General features: G+C 39.2%; 1 protein-coding gene across 3 annotated transcripts in view; it reads left to right on the top strand.

The window, feature by feature from the left end:
- Positions 1-12,284, top strand: part of DNAJC13 (DnaJ heat shock protein family (Hsp40) member C13) — a 129,773-nt gene that overhangs the window by 25,753 nt on the left and 91,736 nt on the right. The window lies entirely within an intron of this gene.

The following is a 12,284-nucleotide window of genomic DNA, read 5'->3' as shown; positions in this document are numbered from 1 at the left end:
AATCCCAGCAACCTCTTCGACCTCAGCCGCAGCAACTTCGTCCTAGGAACATCTCAAAAGGCAAGGGAAGCAAGGGCAAAAATGAACTATTGGGACTTCATCAAGATCAAAAGCTTTTGCACACAAAGGAAACAGTTAACAAAACCAAAAGACAACTGACAGAATGGGAGAAGATATTTGCAAACGACATATCAGATATATGGGCTAGTATCCAAAATCTATAAAGAGCTTATCAAACTCAACACCCGAAGAACAAACAATCCAATCAAGAAATGGGCAGAGGACATGAACAGACATTTCTGCAAAGAAGACATCGAGATGGCCAATAGACACATGAAAAAGTGCTCCACATCACTCGGCATCAGGGAAACACAAATCAAAAACCACAATAAGATACCACCTCACACCAGTCAGAATGGCTAAAATTAACAAGTCAGGAAATGACAGATGCTGGCGAGAATACAGAGAATGGGGAATCCTCCTACACTGTTGGTGGGAATGCAAGCTGGTGCAACCACTCTGGAAAACAGCATGGAGGTTCCTCAAAAAGTTGAAAATAGAGCTAACCTATGACCCAGCAATTGCACTCCTGGGTATTTACCCTAAAGATACAAACGTAGTGATCTGAAGGGGCATGTGCACCCGAAAGTTTATAGCAGAAATGTCTGCAATAGCCAAACTATGGGAAGAACCTAGATGTCCATCAACAGACGAATGGATAAAGAAGAAGTGGTATATATATACAATGGAATACTATGCAGCCATCAAAAGAAATGAAATCTTTCATTTGCGACAACATGGATGGAACTAGAGGGTATTATGCTTAGCGAAATAAGTCAGTTGGAGAAAGACAACTATCATATGATCTCCCTGATATGAGGAAGTGGAGATGCAACGTGGGAGGTTTGGGGGGTGCAGGAAAAGAATAAATGAAACAAGATGGGATCAGGAAGGAGACAAAGCATAAGAGACTTTTAATGTCACAAAACAAACTGAGGGTTGCCAGGGGGGAGGGAGGTAGGGAGAGGGTGGTGGGGTTATGGACATTGTGGGGAGGGTATGTGCTATGGTGAGTGCTGTGAAGTGTGTAAACCTGGCGATTCACAGACCTGTACCCCTGGGGCTAATAATACATTATATGTTTATTAAAAAAAAAAATATATATATATATATATATATATATATATATAAAGACTCTCCCTTTCCCTCTCTCCCTACCCCCCTCATTCTCAAATAATAACAATGAAAATGTTGGTTTGAGACTGGGTCTTGGAGGGGCTGACTCCCTTATTTACTGCCATGTCCTTGAACCCAGCTCTAATATATGCTGGGTGTTTTTAATAGGTTTTTTTTTTTTTTAAAGATCTTATTTATTTTTTTGACAGACAGATCCAAAGTAGGCAGAGAGGCAGGCAGAGAGAGAGGAGGAAGCAGGCTCCCTGCTGAGCAGAGAGCCCAAGGCAGGGCTCAATCCCAGGGCTCTGAGATCATCACGGGAGCCAAAGGCAGAGGCTTAACCCACTGAGTCACCCAGGCGCCCCTGATATATGCTCTTTTAATACTGGGTCAATCCATGGTAATACTTAATACAGTATCTGATCTAATACATTAGGATTTTTTCCCAAAAAAAGTTGCTGTAGAAAAGAAGTAGTGTTATGAAACATATTTCAAAGAGGAAAGCAGTATTTACAAGGATTATAATTTAAGAATGGCATAACATAGGGGCTCCTGGGTAGCTCAGTCAGTTAAACATCTGACTCTTGATCTCAGCTCAGGTCTTGATCTCAGGTAAGTTCAAGCTCTGCATTGGTTCCACATGGGGTGTGGAGCCTACTTTAAAAAAAAAAAGAATGGCATAGCATATTTTTATCTGCAGGAATTAGAATAATACAGGAGTGTTCATTTTAATGTAGATTAATGTAAGTTGTCTGTTGAAAAATCTGAACATCACCTGTCATATTCAAAACTGGATTACATCCCCAGGTTTTGCTTCAGTGGTCTTTGTTTCAGATGATCTTTCTCATCTCTATCAGCAATATCATTAGCACCTTTTTACTTGTTCTTTTCTTTACCTCCAGTCCTTATGGGAGCAAAATGCCCCATAGAAAAGGTACCTCAGGGCGCCTGGGTGGCTCAGTGGGTTGAGCCGCTGCCTTCGGCTCAGGTCATGATCTCAGGGTCCTGGGATCGAGTCCCACATCGGGCTCTCTGCTCAGTGGGGAGCCTGCTTCCCCCTCTCTCTCTCTGCCTGCCTCTCTTGTGATTTCTCTCTGTCAAATAAATAAATAAAATCTTTAAAAAAAAAAAAAAGGGGAGTCAAGATGGGGAAGTAGGAGGAGGCACCGTTTCAACTGTACCCTAAAGTGAGCTGATTACCTACCAAAGAACTCTGACCACCCATGAAATCAGCCTGAGATCAGAATTATACACGTCTGGATCTCTACAGGAGCAGAAGACGCCAGTGGCAGGTAAAGCAGACTGGGAGCGTCGGACTGATACTGGAAGATAAACAAAATGGGGAGGGAGCCACCAGAGGTGACTGATTGGAAAGTAATACCCCAATACGAGAGTGCCCTGCGTCTGGGGACCAGCATTAACTTGGAGTCTGGTAAAGCACTCAAATAACAAAGAGCAAAGGATCGCTGGGGCGGAAATAGTGGGAATCTGGGCGGTTAGGGTCAGGGACCTAAGTCCCCGGACCCAGGGCAGCCTCCCCTGGCGCTGAGCCAGAGAGAGTGTGGTGGAGAAATCAGGTCTCTGTCCCTGAGCCGCCAGTGCACCTGACCCACCAGCGCACCCGAGAACAAGTGGGGTCTGGCTCCCTTGAGGGGCTGGGAGCCTGGCCAGAGGGCAATCCTGAAACCGCGCATCCCACACCCTCCCTTGGGAGAGATGCTCATAGGTGCTAGCCTGGAGCTCTGGCATCCGGAAAAACCAGACATTCCCAGCCCGGGACAGCGGGAACATCTCAGTGTGCGATCTCTGCTCGGAACCTCTCTGGCGGTCTGGAGCTGCCTAGACAGCCGCTGCTGCCCTGGTATTGGGTACAATGAGGAGCTCCAGCATCCCCAGGGACAGTAACTCAGAACCGACTCTGCCAGCAGCTCTGCAGAACATTCTGAGGCTTCTCTCTGAGAGGGAGGTCGGGGTGCAGTTTGCTCTCCTCTAAAATTCCAAAAACCATCAAAAGCTGTCAAGGTGAGAGAAAACAGATGAAAGAACATAAAAACCCCCAGAGAACAAAAGCCTGAAAAAAAAACAGTTTCCTCAGAGCACACCCTCTTGAGGGGAGCAGGAGGACCTAACTCAGGGAACATCATTGTCTGAAAACCCACGTGGCAGGCCCCTCCCCCAGAAAACCAACCAGGAAGGAAGGAAAAAAAAAAAGAAGACTAAAAGAAAACAACCACCACTACTTCATAAATACAACTTTTATTTTTAACTCTTTACCATTATTCTGGTTCTTTTTTTTTATATACATACAGATAATTTTTTAACCTATTTACCATCACACTGAGATGTCCAGTACATCAAATTCTTTAATAACCTTCTAATCTGAACTTTTTGATACATACACCCGTATTTTTCTTTTGCTTTTCTATTTTTTTAATTCTTTTTTAATTTTAACTTAGTTTAGTCTAGTTTATTCTTTTTTAATTTTTATTTTCTACTATACATATAGAGTTAAACTTCAAGGTAATCCCCTTTCCCCAATCAATGCTACCCCTATAGGCAAACCAGTTTCTAATCCCCCTGTAACTTAGGAAAGTTGAGTCCCTTAACAAAAACATCAAGATACATTCAGGAAGAATCAAAATAACCTTCCTCACCCACACTGAGAATTTATAACCACTCTCCCAATTTTTCCTTCTGTCAGTGTTTCTGTGAATTTGTGTTTGTCCTGATAATATATAAATCTTATACTTGGGGTTCTTTCTGATGAGGTTCTTCCCTTTTTTTGCTTATATATATATATTTTTTCTCTCGTCATATACTTTTATCAGTCTTTTTGTTTGTCTGTTTTTGTTTGTATACTTCGTAAATCTTACCTTGTGGCCCATTTGGGCTGAGCCTTCTCTTTTATCTTCCCTTTTTTTCCTGTCTCTCTCTCTCTCTCTCTTTTTTTTTTTCCTTTTTTCTTTTCCCTTTTTTTTCTTTCTTCTTCTCTATTTCTTCTTCTTTTCTTTTCTCTCTCATTTGGGTGGGGAACCCTGATTGCACAGAAGCATTCCAGGGTGCACTTTGACTGCACCACAATCGATATCGATAAGTCCAGCTGCATCTGTTCAGTCATCTCTTACCAAAATGACTAGGAGGAAGAATACCCAACAGAAGAAAAATACAGAGGATGGACCTTCTGCAACAGAGCTAATGGCTATCGACATCGACAGTATGTCAGAAAAGGAATTCAGACTAATAATTATACAGGCAATAGCTAGGTTGGAGAAAGCCAAGGATGACCAAACAGAATTGATTAGGGCAGAACTGAAAGCCACCAGGGATGATGTTCAAAATGCTCTCAATGAGTTACAATCTAATCTAAATTCTCTAAAAACTAGGGTAACTGAGACAGAAGATAGAATTAGTGATCTGGAGGACAAACAGAGAGAAAGGATCAGGAGGAAGCCTGGAAAAAACAGCTCAGAAGCCACGAAAACAGAATCAGGTAAATAAATGATGCCATGAAATGTTCCAACGTCAGAATTATTGGAATCCCTGAAGGGGAGGAAAAAGAAAGAAGTCTAGAAGATATAGTGGAAGAAGTTGTCTATGAAAATTTTCCCAATCTCATGAATGGAAACAACGTTCATGTACTAGAAGCAGAGAGATTTCCCCCCAAGATTTTAGATTCTCGAAAGTCCTTGTGACACCTTATAGTTAAAATGAGGAATTATGTTTCTAGACAGGCCCTCTTAAAAGCAGCTAGGACAAAGAAGCTCCTTACATACAGAGGAAAGCCCATTAGAATAACGTCAGACCTTTCCACAGAGACCTGGCAAGCCAGGAAGGGCTGGCAAAATATATTCAGAGTACTAAATGAGAAGAACATGCAACCAAGAATACTCTATCCAGCAAGACTGACATTTAAAATGGATGGAGAGATAAAGAGTTTCCAAGACTGGCAAGGCTTAAAAGACTATGCAACCACCAAGCTGACACTGCAGGAAATATTAAGGGGGGTCCTATAAAAGAGAAAAAATCCTAAGAATATCATTGAACAGAAATATAGAAACAATCTACAGACAGAAAGACTTCAAAGGTAACACGATGTCAATAAAAACCTATCTCTCAATAATCACTCTCAATGTGAATGGCCTAAATGCGCCCATAAAACGACACAGGGTTGCAGATTGGATAAAATGACAGGACCCATCCATATGTTGTCTACAAGAGACCCATTTTGAACCTAAGGATACACCCAGACTGAAAGTGAAGGTATGGAGAAGCATCTTTCATGCCAATGGGCCGCAAAAGAAGGCCGGGGGTAGCGATTCTCATATCAGATAAATTAGATTTTAAACTAAAGACTGTTGTCAGAGATACAGAAGGACACTACATAATCCTTAAAGGGACTATCCACCAAGATGATCTAACAATTGTGAATATCTATGCCCCCAATATGGGAGCACCCAATTACATAAGAAAACTATTAATCAAGATAAAGAGTCATATTGATATGAATACATGGATAGTAGGAGATCTTAATACGCCTCTCTCAGAAATAGACAGATCATCGAAGCAGAAAATTAATAAAGAAATAAGAGCATTGAATGAAACATTGGACCAGATGGACCTCATAGACATATACAGAACATTCCACCCTAAAACAACAGAATACTCATTCTTCTCAAGTGCACATGGAACCTTCTCCAGAATAGACCACATACTGGGTCACAAAGCAGGACTCAACCGATACCAAAAGACTGACATTATTCCCTGCATATTCTCAGATCACAATGCTTTGAAACTGGAACTCAATCACAAGGAAAAGTTCCGAAGGAGCTCAAACACCTCGAAGCTAAAGACCACCTTGCTTAAGAATGCTTGGATCAACCAGGAGATCAAAGATGAACTTAAACAATTCATGGAAACCAATGAGAATGAAGACACTTCGGTCCAAAACCTATGGGATACAGCAAAGGCGGTTCTAAGGGGGAAATACATAGCTATCCAAGCCTCCCTCAAAAAAATGGAAAAATCCAGAATACACCAGCTGTCTCTACACCTTAAAGAACTGGAGAATCAACAACAAATCAAACCAACTCCACACGCAGGAAGGGAAATAATCAAGATTAGAGCAGAGATCAATGAGGTAGAAACCAGAGATACAGTAGAACGCATCAATGAAACTAGAAGCTGGTTTTTTGAAAGAATCAATAAGATCGATAAACCATTGGCCATACTAATCCAAAAGAAAAGAGAGAAAGCCCAAATTAATAAAATTATAAATGAAAAGGGAGAGATCACAACTAACACCAAGGAAATAGGAACAGTCATCAGAAATTATTACCAACAGTTATAAGCTAAGCAACCTAGATGAAATAGATGCATTCCTGGAAAACTATAAACTCCCAAAATTGAACCAGGAAGAAATTGACAACCTGAATAGACCGATATCTAGTAACGAGATTGAAGCAGTGATCAAAAACCTCCCAAAAAACAAGAGCCCAGGACCTGACGGATTCCCTGGGGAATTCTACCAAACTTTCAAAGAAGAAATAACCCCAATTCTCCTGAGGCTGTTCCAACTTCCAGACTCTTTTTATGAAGCCAGCATTACCCTGATCCCCAAACCAGGCAAAGACCCTACCAAAAAGGAGAATTTCAGACCAATATCACTGATGAATATGGATGCAAAGATTCTCAACAAGATCCTAGCAAACAGGATCCAGCAGCACATTAAAAAGATTATCCACCATGACCAGGTGGGATTCATCCCTGGGTTGCAAGGTTGGTTCAACATTCGCAAATCAATCAATGTGATAGAACAAATCAATAAGAGAAGAACCACATGGTCCTCTCAATTGATGCAGAAAAAGCATTTGACAAAATCCAGCATCCGTTCCTGATGAAAACGCTTCAAAGTATAGGGATAGAGGGAACATTCCTGAACTTCATAAAATCTATCTATGAAAGACCCACAGCAAATATCATCCTCAGTGGGAAAAAGCTTGCAGCCTTCCCATTGAGATCAGGACCACGACAAGGATGCCCACTCTCACCACTCTTGTTCAACATAGTACTAGAAGTCCTAGCAACGGCAATCAGACAACAAAGAGAAATAAAAGGTATCCAAATTGGCAAGGAAGAAGTCAAACTCTCTCTCTTCGCAGATGACATGATTCTTTATATGGAAAACCCCAAAGACTCCACCCCCAAACTACTAGAACTCATACAGCAATTCAGTAACGTGGCAGGTTACAAAGTCAATGTACAGAAATCAGTGGCTTTCTTATACACTAACAATGAAAATACAGAAAGGGAAATTAGAGAATCGATTCCATTTACTGTAGCACCAAGAACCATAAGATACCTGGGAATAAACCTAACCAAAGAGGTAAAGGACCTGTACTCGAGGAACTACAGAACACTCATGAAAGAAATTGAAGAAGACACAAAAAGATGGAAGACTGTTCCATGCGCTTGGATTGGTAGAATAAACATTGTTAAAATGTCTATACTGCCTAGAGCAATCTATAATTTTTAATGCCATTCCGATCAAAATTCCACTGGTATTTTTCAAAGAGCTGGAGCAAATAATCCTAAAATTTGTATGGAATCAGAAGAGACCCCGAATTGCTGAGGAAACGTTGAAAAACAAAAACAAAACTGGCGGCATCACGTTACCCCCATTTCAAGCTTTACTACAAAGCTGTGATCACCAAGACAGCGTGGTACTGGCATAAAAACAGACACATAGACCAGTGGAACAGAGTGGAGAGCCCATATATGGACCCTCAACTCTATGGTCAAATAATCTTTGACAAAACAGGAAAAAATATACAATGGAAAAAAGACAGTCTCTTCAATAAATGGTGCTGGGAAAACTGGACAGCAATATGCAGAAGAATGAAACTCGACCATTCTCTTACACCGTTCACAAAGATAAACTCGAAATGGATAAAAGACCTCAACGTGCGACAGGAATCCATCAGAATCCTAGAGGAGAACATAGGCAGTAACCTCTTCGGTATCAGCCACAGCAACTTCTTTCAAGATATGTCTCCAAAGGCTGAGGAAACAAAACTGAAAATGAACTTTTGGGACTTCATCAAGATCAAAAGCTTCTGCACAGCAAAGGAAACAGTCAACAAAACAAAGAGGCAACCCATGGAATGGGAGAAGATATTTGCAAATGACAGTACAGACAAAAGGTTGATATCCAGGATCTATAAAGAACTCCTCAAACTCAACACACACAAAACAGATAATCATATCAAAAAATGGGCAGAAGACACGAACAGACACTTCTCCAATGAAGACATACAAATGGCTATCAGACACATGAGAAAATGTTCATCATCACTAGCCATCAGGGAGATTCAAATTAAAACAACATTGAGATACCACCTGACACCAGTTAGAATGGCCAAAATGAGCAAGACAGGAAACAACGTGTGTTGGAGAGGATGTGGAGAAAGGGGAACCCTCTTACACTGTTGATGGGAATGCAAGTTGGTGCAGCCACTTTGGAGAACAGTGTGGAGATTCCTGAAGAAATTAAGAATAGAGCTTCCCTATGACCCTGCAATTGCACTGCTGGGTATTTACACAAAGATACAGATGTAGTGAAAAGAAGGGCCATCTGTACCCCAATGTTTATTGCAGCAATGGCTACGGTCGCCAAACTGTGGAAAGAACCAAGATGCCCTTCAACGGATGAATGGATAAGGAAGATGTGGTACATATACACAATGGAGTATTATGCCTCCATCAGAAAGGATGAATACCCAACTTTTGTAGCAACATGGACGGGACTGGAAGAGATTATGCTGAGCGAAATAAGTCAAGCAGAGAGAGTCAAGTATTATATGGTCTCACTTATTTGTGGAGCATAACAAAGAACATGGAGGACATAGGGAGATGGAGAGGAGAGGGAGTTGAGGGAAACTGGAAGGGGAGATGAACCATGAGAGACTATGGACTCTGAAAAACAACCAGAGAGTTTTGAAGGGGCGGTGGGGGAGGTTGAGAAATCAGGTGGTGGGTAATAGGGAGGGCACGTACTGCATGGAGCACTGGGTGTGATGCCAAAACAATGAACACTGTTATGCTGTAAATAAACAAATTAAAAAAAAATAAGAAAAGGTACCTCAAGTATGTGTATTTAAATATTAGCTTTAATTTCTTGATTCTAAATAAACATTAGTATTAGTGGGTTATGTAAACTATGCTATTTATTAAGCTATCATATTAGAATAAATCTGTGAGTTATGAAAACTTGAGAGAAGAAAATTGCGTATTCCCTATAGACATTTAATGTTACGTATAACTTCAGTTCCTGAGTAAAACAGAAACAAGTACAATAAGTAAAGTCAATAATGAATATTAATTTTTTCAGTTGGGGGAAAAGGTGTTTGTACATTTCTTCATGTATGTAGATGGCATCATCTGTCATAAGTTTCTCATACATTTTTTTTTAGTCCTTGTTCCTTTTATTTGGTTTTAATATAGCTATATTTTATAAGAGCCTTTATATGATAATTTAAGTAATTAGCCAACAAATTCATTTCAAACCCACAGAATAGCAAATTAAGTTATAATTTATAAGGGGCATTTTCTCTTTGCAGATAGCAAATGGGAGTATTTCATAAAAATAAGACCTTTGTCATTTCCTGATGCTATAGTGGTTATGAGTAAAAAACTGATGTGAAATTAGTTGCTATCTGACATACATTCTTTTTTAAAAACAAGAGTAAATGAACATAACGTATTTGAATGCATGTTGATTTATGATTGAATAGGTTGGCCTGTTAAGCTCTTTGACAAACACTGAGCATGTGCCATATGTGTCCTGTGTGAGGAGATAGAGTTTCAAGATAATGAAGACATGTACCTCTCTGAACTTAGGCAATTTTGTTCTTTATGACTTAGGACACCCGTGACTTAGTAAAAGATACCAAAAAACCCCACAAGTTTGCAAGTGTTGTGACTAACACATGATACATGTGAGATCGTTTAGGTTTTTATCTCTTAATCTGATATCTAAGAAGGCTTTACAGGTAATCTCTGAAGGTTTAGGGCTGCTTTTAAAGGTGCTTTTAATGACCTAGAAGTATTTGTTCTATACTTTAAATAAAGTGCAGCGGCCATTCTAGGGGGCAAAGAGGAGAATAGAAGAGAATTCTCTTAAGAATTTCCTTATAGCTTTCTTCTTAGGAAGGCTGTAGAGCTCAGTATTTTGTCTGAAAGATAGGTCTGAATTCACTAGTCTTGACAGTATTTTGGGCCTACTGGACACTTAACTCCAGGATCCTTTGCTGATGGATCTAGAATTTGCTCTCTCCAGTTATGGGAGTCAGTAACCAGCTGTGACTGTTTAAATTTAAACTAATTAAATATAAATAAATTTTAAAATTCACTTGCATTAGCCACATTTCAAGTGCTCAGTAGTGACATGTGACTCATAGCTACCTCATTAATATAGATATAGAATGTTTCCATCTTTTTGGAAAGTTCCTTTGCACAGCACTGATCTAGACAAAAAGTTATATGATAAAGATGTTAGAAGGGCTTTAGTTGTGTGGAGGAAATTAGTTTAGAATCAAAAAGAACATCTTTTTAGCTGAGAGCCTTTAAGACTTTGAATGTGACATTAGTTGACACTAGAAACATTTCAGGCATTTAATTCTTCTATGTTTACTCCCAAAGCAAAATAAGCAAATTCTGTAGTTCCATTTCAGGATTATAGAAATAGGCATGTGTGAATTTCTAGATAATTCTGAAAGTTAGAATTTGTGAATTCACATTTCTGTCAGATACTTGATTTCATTGTGCATTCTTCTGAGGCAGATAGTGATTCAGTAAGATCTTCTTTCTTTTCCCTGTTAATTGATAAGCGTCTGTAATAAAGCCTCCTAATTTCTGAGACTTTTTAGCTGTTTAGGTTAATCCTCATGTATTTCACCAACCTCTCAACCCTCACCTGGCTTTATAAAGCAGCAAATGAACGTTCTTACATTCAAAGAAGGTATCTGCATTCTTTAGATTATTTCCCACTCCATTTTAGACATGTGAAAAAAATATTTGTAATATTGCCATACTTTTTTTAATGACTGTATTGTAAAGATTAGTAAAATCTGTCATTTTCTTTTTTTTCCCCAAATGGAAATAACGTCATCCTTTTTATTATATAGTAATTAGAAGAAAATGAAAATAGAAAAATTAAATTGTGAAAGATTTCTCTTGATCTCAGTGAAAATCCTTCTAGTACATTACCCTCAAGTCTGATAATGGCAATTGGTTTAAGGCATGTGTATGTCTTTTTACTGTATTAGTAGCTTAAAGCAGAAGAACATGAGTTCCATAGATATCAAAAAGGCATTTGATTGTATTTAACATCCAGTTTTGGTAATTTCAGAATGTCTTAACTAAAATACAAATAGAAACTTCATTAAATATGACCAGTTATATTTATAGAGTTTTCTAATATTGAACTCTGTTTTCCTAAAATGAACCTTCTTTGGTCATGGTGTACTACTATTTTAATAAGCTATTTGATTTTTTTTTTAAAGATTTATTTATTTATTTGACAGGGGGAGGGAGAGAGAGAGAGAGAAAGAGAGTGAATACAGTCAGGGGGAGTGGCAGGCAGAGGTAGAAGCAGACTCCCTGCTGAACAAGGAGCCCAATGCTGGACTCAATTCCATGACCCAGGCCCTAGCCGAAGGCAGACGCATTATTAATGGACTGAGCCACCCAGGCGCCCTGAGCTACTTGATTCTTATTGCTAATATTTATTTTAAAAATAGATTGGAGTGTCTTTTTTTTCTTCCTTTTGTGTTGTCTTACCAGATTTTAGTTATCACTAAAAGAATTGAGAAACTGTTCTTAGTCTGTTTCTTGAAACAACTTAAGAAGCATGGGACTTACCTGTTCTTTAAGGTTCATCTTCTTGTTTGAGCCATGGTGCTCATGTAGGTTGTAATTCTTTGCAGCTTTCTTAAATTCTTCTGTATAGGGATTGATTTATTCGTAGCTTTCAAATTTATCTGCATAGAGTTACACACATCATTATTTTTCTGTACCTGTGATTATAAATTCTTATATATTCTTCATTTTGT

Source organism: Meles meles, chromosome 4, assembly GCF_922984935.1.
Source record: "Meles meles chromosome 4, mMelMel3.1 paternal haplotype, whole genome shotgun sequence".
NCBI lineage: Eukaryota > Metazoa > Chordata > Mammalia > Carnivora > Mustelidae > Meles > Meles meles.
Note: the sequence above shows the minus strand (reverse complement) of the source record. Positions and strands in the feature narration are given on the sequence as shown.